This window comes from Staurois parvus, unplaced genomic scaffold (genome assembly GCF_062004578.1).
Source record: "Staurois parvus isolate SC_StPar_1 unplaced genomic scaffold, SC_StPar_1.0 ptg000154l, whole genome shotgun sequence".
In the NCBI taxonomy this organism is placed as follows: Eukaryota; Metazoa; Chordata; class Amphibia; order Anura; family Ranidae; genus Staurois; species Staurois parvus.
The window spans coordinates 22,109,727-22,122,744 of record NW_028317950.1 but is presented as its reverse complement, the minus strand read 5'-3'; positions in this window follow the sequence as shown (position 1 = coordinate 22,122,744).

Genomic DNA, 13,018 nt, shown 5'->3' with positions numbered 1-13,018 from the left:
ATTGCTGGGCTAGCTGCAGAGTCCTGACTTTTGGGGCAGCCGCCCGAGAGGCACACAGAAGAGCCGCATTAAAGAGTGTAAATAGCCGCGGCTTGCCGACCACTGAGCTACGGCAACTCTATTGCCTGTCACCTGGTGGGCAGTGTGCTCCGGAGCCGCAGCAAATGTGAAAAAGAGCCGCATGCGGCTCTGGAGCCGCGGGTTGCCGACACCCGATCTATCCAAAATGAAAAAAAAGTTTTGTTCTACTTTAACCTCCCTGGCGGTATTTCCGAGTGTAGCTCGGGGTAAAGTTTCAGCACCACAAGTGGTAACCCCAAGCTACACTCGGGAATACCCTGCAGCGTTGCTCTGGGATCCCTCCAGCATTTACCTTGTCCTGCACTCCCGCGATGTCTCTCCTGCAGTGTCCCCGGCCATGTCCTCTGGTGGCATCTGTCTTCCGGGTTCCGTTCCCTGTGAGCGACAGGACATATGGGGGACGGAACCGGCAGGAATTTCAAAAATGTAAAAACTTGACATTCACTTGACATTCACTCAATACACTAAAATCTGATAGTATTACATTACTGTATGAAACCAAATCTTACTATATTTATATACCAGAGATGAGAATTTAGTCATTGTTTGTTCTCATCTTTCCAGAGAGTTATAAAGCTCTGCTGTTCCTGAAAAAGAAGGCTTTGTCCTGTGAAACGCATTGAAGAAATGGAGATCTCTGCATTTAGTATCTGCTGTCCTTATGTCATGATGCTTCTAGTGGAAGTTATCTGTTGTGTGAAATTGGCATTGGGGAGTTAAGATCTTTGCCACCTGATTTTGCAGGATTGCACTCGAGAAAAACTGTTGGAATACTTTCAGGTGATGCACACCTTAGTTTATCAGGGCAGATTTTCAGTCTTTGGTTCATGTTTGTTCTGAATTAGCTTCACCTACTACATCTCATGGTCATGCTGTTTTTACTCCTCCCTTTCATATGCCTCAGGCTGAGTCTTTGGTATGGTTGGTGGAAGATGATTATGCTGCCCTACTAATGGTTATCTGAGAGCTGGCTAACAAAACTGACAGAAGCAGTTTTGTATACCACAGCTTCTGCTGATACTGATGCTGTCACTTTTTGAATCATCAGCACATGTATTCTAGCTTCTAGATCTACATTCTGCCTGATCAAGCCAGCTTCTTTTTGAGCGTACCTCTGCTCACGCTGCTTCCGCCTTTGCTCTTGCTTTAAGGCCTGCAGAACTGACTGATGATCTGTTGGAATGCACTGAATATCTGCAGCTGGACATGTGAGGCCTGGTCCCTGAAATCTGATGCAGAATACCCACACTCCCATTTGGATCCATAATGTATGAATCACAGTGGAGTACTGTCTTAAGTACAGTTCTCGTGTGGATTCTTTCACTTTCTTTCTTTCCTTTATCTTCACCTGTTATACAGTATGTATGCTTTTTTACTATGTTGTCCTATTAATGGTTAGCTGACAGCTAGCTAACAAAACTGACAAAAGCAGTGTTATGTTTAATGCCAAAACTGAATTTACTTCTGTGAATAGTTCTGTAAAACTGCAATAAAATCACATAAACTAAGGTTACAATATGCTTTTATATATGTCTCTTACAAACGCATGCACATTTCTAACACAATGCATCACATTTCTTTGCAGACAGCACATCTTCAATCCACATGGAATACGTAACAGCGCTATCTAGATATATCATAACTTTAACAAACAATGAATAGACTTACAAGCATATGTGTATCAAAGGAAAAAAAGAAGCTAAAATGCAGTGGTTTGTGGATAAACTTTATTAACCAGTACGAGGAACTTTCTGTTCTTCTGCACTACTCAAAATGGACTTATGAACTTTTTTTATGTGACACTTTCATAGTGGTCTTTTTTTGAACATCACTTTTGTTGTGATATCACTTACATATGTTTTTTATTTAAAACATTTTTTTTGTTTCTTAATCACTGCACTTATCACTATTGTGTGATTAAATTTTCATCCCACTTTCAAGGATTCACGTACCTATTCTCACTACTTTTCACTATATTTTTTGGTTATTTATAGCTTTCGTGGTCACCATTATTATCAGTGTGATAATTGATCCCACATTTCAGTGATTCACTTTATATGTTGATTATTATAGTTCATACTTTTTGGAGTCCCAATAGGACTTTTTGACCTTTATTTCTGAATATTCCTTTCACTGGTGTTTCTTTATCATTACACCATTAATTCACATTTTGTCTCACCATGGATCCCTTAGTGGATCAGTTCACTTTATGATTTGTGAGTGAGTGTTTTTTGTATTCACTGAATTGCACTGGTGGCATACATTAGTCACTTATATTTTTCTGCGATACGATCCATTAGATCATGTTTGGATGATTCATCCTGTTTTTATGTGCATTCTATTTACCAACTTATTGTATAATGGTATGGTACATCATTTATTTATATATATCTGATGTTTTTTTGGGATACGCCAGTGTAGGAGTAGTGTAGAATTGGGGTAGCGCTGCACCAATTTACTTTATAACTTCCTGTTCTTGTCATCTGAAAATATTAAAAATAGGCTTTAATTGCAGTGAACACCCAATAGATGGCTTCCTACACAATAATCTGATAGACAATATAATGATGCAGCTTACTTCTTTGAACACTACTCAGCTTGTTCCTAATAAATTGTGTTACTGATGTGCTTTCTAGTCAGACAAGCCAGTTTTTGGGTCCCCAGTGTCGCCATCTTGGATGTGGGAAACTGGCTGTGACTTCCTGGTGTTTCTCAGCTGGCTCCCCACTGTGTAAGCACAAGATGGGATGGATTTTTCCAATAGTCTCGCAGTCTCCTGGGACCTGTGACATATCCCAAGAGGTTGGTGGGAAAAGGGAGAACCTCCACTCTGCTTACCTAGGTAGAGCAAGTATCTGCCAGAACGGGGTACCCATTCCCAGAGCAAAAAAAAAACCATCCAAAAGTGGGAGAGAAGGAGAAAAAGTGGAGCTTCCCTTTTCAGGTGAAGTTCCAGTTTACTAACACAACTGGTGCTCTTATCAATAACCCACCACCTGTTGGTTGCAGTTGGTAAATGTGTATCAAATATTTAATCTCTAACAATTTAAAAAAGTACAAAAAGAATTATGAAAAAAAGAAACTATTATTTTGCAGTCCTCTACAAGATAAATACCGGTAGTTATTTTTTTTTTATTTCATTTCCTGTGCAGACAATACAATGCAATGAGAGGAGTTTCCTATAGCTTATAGCATCCCTAAATTGGTTAAAGAGCCTCTGAACTTTAGATAGTTTTCTGCTGTTTGTTAAATTATTGAACTTTAGGTTATAGCCCTTTCCTCAGGTTATTTTCTTTGAAGCTGAAATTTCAGGCAAATAACTAAATACACCGTTGAAATGTATGTATGACTACACAAAGGTGTACTGATGGAGTGGATAAATGTAGGGCAGCCCATTCATTTCAATGCAGAGAAAAGGTCCCTGACCTTTTTTAAAAATCTCACCAAGCCCCACAGTGCCTCAGCAGTGTAGAAAATGCTCTTTCTATTGGTAGGCGGTTAAATTCCAAACTTGCATTTGTGGTTAGTGTCGAATCCTCCCTTACATTTGTGGTCCATGTAGAAGCCCCCTTAAATGGGTGGTCAGTGTAAATTCCCCCTTACATTGGTGTCCAGTGTAGAAATGTATTTGCTGTTGGTGTAAAATCCCCCATTACATTGGTTGTCAGTGTAAATTCTTCATTAAATTAGTGGTCAGTGCAAATTCCCCATTACATTGGTAGTCAGTGTAGAAATGTCACCTCCCATCCCCATCCAACACTGCCACTGATCACATCCCCCTAAGCACTGCCACTGATCCCATCCCCCACCAGCACTGTCACTCTTTCCACCCCACCAGCACTGCCATATATCCCAACCCCAGCACTGCCACTGATCCCAGAAGTCCTCGGATCCCTAGTTTCTGTCTATTGGTGGATCCCCTCACCTTCCCAGTCCATGGTGTGCAAGCAGTGAGATGATGTGTTTTAATCTCTAGCAACCAATCCGTGAGCTGTAATGATGAACTGTAACCTTTAACAATCAATAAGTAAGTAGTAATAATGCATAGTAACCAACAGCAACCAATCAGTGAGTGGTAATAATGTGCATTAACCTCTTGAAACCAATCACCATACAGAAATCATGTGCTGTAACCTCTAGCAACTAATCAGTGAGCTGTAATTTGTTCTGCAACCTATAGCAACCAGTCAGTGAGTGGAAATGATATTCTGTAATCTCCAACAACCAATCGCAATTGCTGCCAGATCTGCTGCTGTAAACTGATTTTGAGTCTAGCTGCTATTTATTGTATGTCTCAGAGCAAGCAGAGAGCAAAATTGCATTGGAGGGACCCGAGGAAATGTTTGCCCAGGGTCCAATCAATAGTAAAGATGGCCCTGATGAGGATCAGGTGAAGTGAGGTAGAAATGAAGGTGTAGACCCTGAATGGGTCAGTCAAGTACAAGTCTGATTCGGTAAACAAGAACCATCTCATTCAGGTGGTGGTAAATGAGGAAATCATTTCTTTGCTAATATGCACTAGTTCCTCCATCTCTCTCACCTGTTCAATGCATCAAAGCCATTCAAAAAGTTCCGGGGTCTTAGTTGATCTCCAGTGCCCTGGGGATAAGTGTTTTAGCTGCATTCAATAAATGCATGGTCAGTGGTCGTTTGTATGTGGAGGGGGACAAATCTGTATGGTGGAAGAGAAAAGTAGCAGGTTCATAGGGCAGGTCATGGTCTGTTATTTGTTTAAGCATGGAATGTACGTCAGTCCAGAAAGGGCGTATCCGAGGACAAGACCACCAAATGTGGAAGAGTATCCCTTTATCCGATTGGCATTGCCAACAAGTGTCTGGTATGTCAGGAGAAATAATGTGGAGGCGTGCCGGGGTACAGTACCAGCAGCTTTTTTTTGTAGTTTGTTTCTTGGAGATTTACATTAATAGAACCTCTAAAGAGATTGTGATTTGTACGGGCCCACTCTTCATCAGTAAGGTTTTGTCTCCAAGTCTCTATTCTAGGCTTTCTGTGTGGTATCACGGTCCGAAGGGGCATTTGAAAACAAGAGGGGGTAGATTTTAGAATTAAGATGGGTTTGTGGGGAGGTGGCGTAGCAAAGATGTTCAAAGTCCACCAGGGTTCTGGTGTAGCAATCACGTTTGTGCATTGTGTTTAGCAAATATCAAATCTGAAAATAGGTCCATCTGGGGAGCGGTTCCAGTCTATCTAATGGTAGTAGGTCTTGGAAAGAGCAGAACAATTGACGGGCAAAAAATTATTTTGCTGGTAGTAGTGGTGGAGTACACCAGTGTTTGAAGAAGGAGGGTGTATTCCTGGGCAGGAATTCTGGATTATACTGGAGTGGTGTTAGTAGCAAAATGTCGGCTGATGTAAGCAGCAGTTCCCTGGATCAACACGGCAGTACCTATGAAGGATATTTCTATTTTTTACTACCCATGGCACAGGTGGTGAGTGGACTGTTACAGAAATAACGAAGAAGGTTTCCTGTTACTTATACTATATATACATCAGAGTGAGAGTACCCAGAGTGATTATCCTCATATTATTTGTCTTATTGTAGGATGGGGACATTATGATGCTTTATCTAGATGCAAGGCATACAACATATATTGCAACAGGCGGAAGACCCATTGGGCCTCATTCTATCTCAAATATTAAAGTGGTTTGCAGTCCACATGTTGTGGTGAAGAAATCATATAAAGCAGGCCTCTGCTATCTACATTTATCTCTCCATCAAGACATCAACAGGGACTCTTTCATCTATAAAGAATTTTTGAAACTATTTGCGTCTACCACGGGTAGATGGGCCCCAACCACATGTGCCTTCACAGGGTTGTACTGCATGAATCCATAACTACATTATTGGGGTATATCCCACCTTTTTTCACTCTTTTTTTTACCCATATTGCCTTTTATAGGCTTATGGTTATGTTTCTCTCCATGTGGTAACTGTATTTGCTTATATGCATAGCATGTGATATTATATACCTATGGTACAATTTTTTGAAAACACCTCCTACAGGGAGTGTAACCAATGTGCGGTGCTGCAAATGCTCTAGACTATGGTTGTCACAGCCTTTGCAGCACATATATATATCCAGACCGGTCTTGGTGTGATTATAAATGGTTTTAGGTCTGTGTGTATTGTCTCATACTGAGGTGATGGTAAACCAGGGCGATTGCCCGATTGTCTATTATTAATGTGTAATAAAGCATAATTTTTGGAAATATTTCTGAGTATCGCATTCTGTCCATAATGTAGCCGCTTTCCTGTGAATTTCTTTTCACAAATCTTTGTTGGTCTGCATATTTTTTGGCTACTGGATGGAAGCCATATCTTGGGTGATACAGTAATTTATATTTGAACCTCTAAACCTATTTCTTACTATATTTACAGTTACACCCTAAAACACATTCTGCCGAGTCTCCTGTGTATGGGTATACCACATGTGTGGCACTCCTTCGCAGCCTAGATGCATTGAGAGACCCAAAATCCAAGAAGCACCATTGGACTTTCAAGGAGCATAAATTATGTATTAGACATGTGCAGAATGAAAAAAAATGTTTTGTTTTGGATCAATTCATTAAATTAATAATTTTGTTTTGTTGCATTCATAACAAAATTAATGTTGTTTAGCTCAGTTTCGTTTAATAGTTTTTGACAGGATTTGAATTTTTCCAATGGATTCGATGTATTCTAATCAAATTCAAATTGAAAATATCAAATTGATTCAAATTCACTGTGAAAAAAAGCTGTTTCTATTCTATTCGAAATTTGAAAAACGTAAGAGGAAAGCCAGTAATAAAATCTTCAGTTTCTATGAGTGATGTGTCCAAAGAAGCAATGGCTAAGATTGGGCCATAGTCACAGAAGAAATGTTTGATGATGACGGAGCCACAAAACTTTACCTGGGACCAAGTGGCTATTTCAATTGAGGAGAGGGCAAAACAAATTGCCTATAGCCAGAAAATAAAGTGCAGGCAGAGTGTTTGCTTCATGAGAAGATAATAGTGCAAAGGATGGCAGATGGCCAAATACCAGTCAAAAGCCATCACAGTAAGTATGAAACCTTGTGTGAGAGTTGAGGAAGCAAACACATAATAGTGAATGAGGCAACCTAGGATGGAAATAATGGCTTCTTCTTTTAATAGGACATCTAATATGTTTGACATAATATTGGCGGTAAAGAAGATATCAGCCAAAGACAAATTTCGGAGGAAGATACACATGGGCAGATTGAGATGGTGGTATGTTGATACTAGCACAATGATAGATACATTTTTGATTAAGATCGCAACATAGATGATCAGAAGCAGAACATAAACAAGGATCTTGAGATTTTAAACATTTTTAAAACCTAGCATAAAAAACTGTTCCATTGTCACACATGTTTAAAAAAATGTACCTTGTAAATAAATAGAACACCATCACATTTAAGGAGAAAGAGCTGGAGAAAGACTTGGGAATGTTGGTTAACAGCAAGGCTCCATTCACGTGGGGTAGACTCTGTTGTGATTAACTCACAGATCCCCTCAGTTTCTGTAAAGCAGACACAGACAGAGCCTGCTTTGCTCTATGGACAGCCGAGAATAAACAGACTCCGCTGTCTGTTTACACTTGACTACACTCTGATCTGTTCCGACTAAACAGAAGAGGATGGATTTCATTTGTTAGAGAACCTGGTCAGACCTGGTGATAGGTGGGTGTAAACAGAAAACAGTCTATTTACTCTGGCCTGTTCATAGAGATGAATGGACCTTCTGATCAAGTTCGCCTGAAAAACTGACAGGTTCTGGTCATGTGAAAGGGATCTATAGTAGCATGCCAGGCAGCAGCTGCTAAAGAATATTATTTGGAGGTACCAAATGTAACATAAACAAATGTGATACAAGTATTGTACTGCTTCTACATTACCTACTTGTAAATCCACATCTTGCATATGAATTCTAGGATGGAAAAAGTAGTATGAGTTTAGGAAGGAATTCCTTACAATAGGAGAGTTAAACTGCAGGATGCCTAACCACATGAGGCAGCAAAAGTAAAATTAATGAAGGAATTTGAAAAAAAGAGCTCTGTCATGAGCTCAGAGTTACAGAGGGTACATGGATGAAGGAGGTTGGGCATTGCGTGAGGAATCCCCATCCATCATGCATCCTCAGAATTCAACCAGCACGGCGGCCAGTTAATGTCAGAATCCAAAGTTCCACATTCTGGACACAGGTAGCAACTGGAAGCAGCATGCATGCACTAATAAACCACAATGCCACTACTCATAACATACAGACTAGTGAGGCCCCTTGCTCCTGACACCTTTAGGGCTCTTTCACATAGCACTGTATGTTATATCGCTCAGTTTTAGCATACTGGCTACTGTCAGTCCAGGGGTAGTGAGTCTGCAACCAAATGTGTGTTTTAGCTCACTGCACTGTGTTCTTTTTTTTAACTTTATTTGAAATGCTACAAAGTGACACTTCATTCATGTCTCTGCACAGGAGTGCAGTACACTGTGGTGTAGTGATATGCATTGCCTTCCAGTGTGCTGTACTGAAATGAAACATGTCTGCATTTTACCGCAGCTCACCGTACTGCTTTGCAGTGTAAATGGGATACATAAAATATGTCTCTAAAGTAGGCGATCAGAAGAGTAAGTTGTTACAGTTTTTATAGCTGCTGACGTTTATTTGTTTTTTTACAGAGTGACTAGAACTCCGCTTTAAGCTTTTCTTATTTAACCCCATTACACCTAAGGGTAAAACTAATCCTAACGCCTAGGAATATATCACAACTACTTTGTACATCCAGGTAAATTATACCTTGTTTTTTTTTAGGACAAATTGATTGTTTTCTTATTATCAAAGGAAAACTGGCCCAAAATAGTAAAAAAAATCATTTTTTTAAATTTTGCTGCGTGTTTCTTGTTACTACCATAACCTACCACCAAAGACCAACCCAAAAAAAATTTCCAGCGCTTGACAATCGCAGCGATTCCATATATGTGTATGTTATTTGTTGTTTTTTACCCACATTACAGCCCATAAACAATAGTGCACATTTTTTTTTTGTTTTTTTACCTAAAACACACTGATACTGACACTAACTGACACTGAAACCAATTTTTAAAAAATCCTGACCTTTGACCCAGACCTTTGACCCAAACACTAACCCTGGCACTGAACTAGATCTAGGTATTTTTTCTTTATTTTTTCTTTTCTTTTTTAATATTTCTTTATTTATTTTGTTTTTAATAAACAGTTTTTTGGGTTTTTTTTTCCTCTATGCAAGGAGTATGTATCTCTCTCTTCCATTCATAGAGAACAAAAACCCAAGGGGTGGGCTGTACAGTGACTGATCACTGTTATAGCTAATCAGAGGCTATCAGAGCGATCATGTGACCTGGAATCGGGAGTCCTGGGTCCCAATCCTGCTCTCAGTGACATCCCAGTCTTTGTGCGGAAAAAAAGCCCACTTCTGTGAAGCCACATATTTGTGTTACGTCGGCGTGAAGGGGTTACATAGTTACATAGTTAGTCTGGCTGAAAAAAGTCCATCCAGTTCAACCATTGAAAAAAAACAAAAAAAGTTATAATCCTATACCCACAGTTGATCCAGAGGAAGGCAAAAAACCCAGCAAAGCATGATGCAATTTGCTTCTGCAGGGAAAAAAATTCCTTCCTGATCCCCCGAGAGGCAATCAGATATTCCCTGGATCGACTTTACCTATAAATGTTAGTGTCAGGGATCCCCGCGGTGCTGGTCACGGCGCAGGTGCAGTGCGCCGCCCCATGCAGGGACGCGGGCACTAGGTCCTGGCCAGCCGCGGCGTCCGGGTTCGCGCATGCGCAGTAGGAGCCGCGCGCGCGCACCTGGCACCAATGACAGCGCAGGGCGTGATATTTAAACGGCCCTGAGCTGTCATTCAGTGCCTTCTGGTCTTTCCTGTATTCCTGTATCTGCGAACCTGTGTATTGTAAGTTGCTGACCCGGATTGTACCTGACCACGCTGTATTCTCCTGCTCTGACCCTTGGCTTGCCTGACCTCTCTCCTGGATGCCCCTTATTAGATCTGACCTTCTGTTGCTGACCTGGCGAGTGACCCGACTATTCTCTGCCCGCTGCTTTGTACCGCACCGTCCCCACGGCTACCGACCCGGCTTGTCTGACCTCGCACCTGCTCAGCCATCCATCCCATCGGGATCACCCGACCTCCTTATATCAGGCTCTCCCCCATGGGAGCCCCTGGCGATTACCCCTACCACTGACAGGTATACTCAGTAGCCACGACCTGGTCTCAGGGTACTCCAAGTCCATCCCCACCATCAGGGGCCCTGGTGAACAAGTACTCTGGGGCTTAGATTCTGTGCTCTGGGGACCGCCTGATCTGCCTGATCAGTGGGGTGCTAGTGGTACCGCCAGGCGGTCCCTCACAGTATCCAGTTATATTTTGTGTATCCAAGAAAGAATCCAGGCCTTTTTTGAAGTAATCCACTGAGCTGGCCAGAACCAACTCTTGAGGGAGTCTATTCCACATTTTCACAGCTCTTACTGTGAAGAAACCTTACTGTGTTTGGAGATTACATTTCTTTTCCTCCAGACATAAAGAGTGCCCCTTTGTCTTCTGTGATGACCTCAGGGTGAATAGCTCTACACCGAGTTCACTATATGAACTACTGATGTATTTATACATGTTGATCATATCCCCCTTAATCTCCTCTTCTCAAGAGAGAATAAATTCAGTTCCTCTAATCTTTTCTCATAGCTGATCTCCTCCATGCCTCTTATCAGTTTGGTTGCCCTTTTCTGTACTTTCTCCAGTTCCCCAATGTTCTTTTTGTGAATTGGTGCCCAATTCATGCCCCTTTGTTTGTTAAATGTAGGGTATCAAAAACATATTACTTATCTGATTATATTTAGCTTATGATTGTTTCAATTGACTTTCCAGACATTTTTGCTTTGTTTTAAAAAATAAATTGGTAAATAGGAAGATATAATTTCTTTTATCATGTCGGCTTGTGATCAATTGGGGTAAATCACAAAGGTGATTTTTGATGGACAGAACATTGGCAGCTGTTTTGTAAACTTTTATAAGAGAGATACATCCCCATATTCTTTTTTTAATTGAGGTGGCTTGCAGCCTGACATAGTCTTCTGGGGACCAATTATGAGCCAAGCAGTTCCAACAGACAAACAAATATATATGTAAATGTTATTGTATAATACAACACAAATATTGTGACCCTTGGGAAAAATTTAAAGAAAATCTGCTACTATATTGTCTTAATTTTACAGCTTTGTTTTCTGGGTTAGTTTTAATAAAGTGACAATGGCCTATCATCAGATATCAATGGAATCAAAAGGCCATGGTCTGAACTTCCTGTTAGTTTGTTTTGCCTTTGTGTTTTACTTTCTTCTTTGAATTCTATTTACGGTGATCGTTCACTGACACACAATTTCTACATAAATATCACCGTATATATGTATTATTTGTCACGGTTTTCCTGAGGTCAAATTATAAATAATATGGAATGCTGATGAGATATTCAGACTGAAGGCCAGATGAACTTATTATAACAATAAGTGAGTTACAAAATAAAAGCTTCTTGGAGTGTTAATTTCCAAACACCTATAGGCAGGCCATAGACGGGTCGTTTATCGTCCGAATTTTCGGCCAATAAACGAAAAATCGGTCATTGCTGGCAGCGATGCTGCCACCAATGTCCATGAAAAACTGCAGTTTTTCCTGGATTTTCCGACATGACCAATAAAAATAAATGAGAAGATCCGCGAAAAATGGCCGACGGGCTGGCCCCACTAATGGCGTGATTATCGGCCGATTTTTAGTGCGGATGAAAATTCGGACGATAAACGACCCGTCTATTATTATTATACAGGATTATATATCGCCAACGGTTTGCTCAGCACTTTACATTATAGTGGGAGACAGTACAGTAACAATACAGTTCAATACAAGAGGGAATTGAGGGCCCTGCTCCTTGGAGCTTACATCTAGGAGTCTATGGCCTGCATTAGATACTCAATTGCAATCAAAGACATTCCCACTCTATGGACAATGGGTTATAATTGTACTCAAACAAAGCCTGAATAAGAAAAACCCACTTTAACCACTTAACCTCCAGAAGGTTTTACCCCTTTCATGACCAGACCATTTCTTGCTATTCATCACTGCGCTACTTTAACTGGCAATTGTTCGCAAATTAAATTGTTATTTTTTTTTTTTACACAAATAAAGCTTTCTTATGGGGGCATTTGATCTCCACTGGGTTTTTTATTTTTTGATATATAAGTGAAAAAATCTTGAAAAAAAAAAACAAATAAAACTTATCCAATAAAATAACATTTTTTTTCTTAATGTAGGCCAAAACGTACTCTGCTACATGCCTTTGGTAAAAAAAAAATCCCAATAAGTGAATAAGTGCATACCACTGGATTGTGTGAAAGTTATATGGCATATATATATATATATATATATATATCTAGGGTATATACAGTATATTTGAAAATTGATCAGTCCTGATGTACTGACAGTCAGAGGTACTTAGTAAGAGGCAGGGCAAGTTCTTTGAAGTTTAACTTTTTATGGAAAATTAAGAAATTAAATGATTTTTCTTTCACATTTTTTTACATGCTGTCACCAGCACTGTTTTAAAACATCATGATGATCATTGTAACAGCAATGTTTTCAACTGTCTTCAATGGGTTACATTAATGACAGCTGGGATTACTAGTGATCAGTGACTGACTACAGCTAATCACATGGTACAGGGTGCTGTGATTGGCCCAGGTACTATGTAATAGCTGTGAGCCAATCACAGCATCACTCTTCAGGAAACAGAACTGTTGTGAATGAAATTCTTTCACAACAGCTTTGTTTTTTTTTTTTCTTTTATTATGGAAAAGCTTTTCAGGTACAAAAAA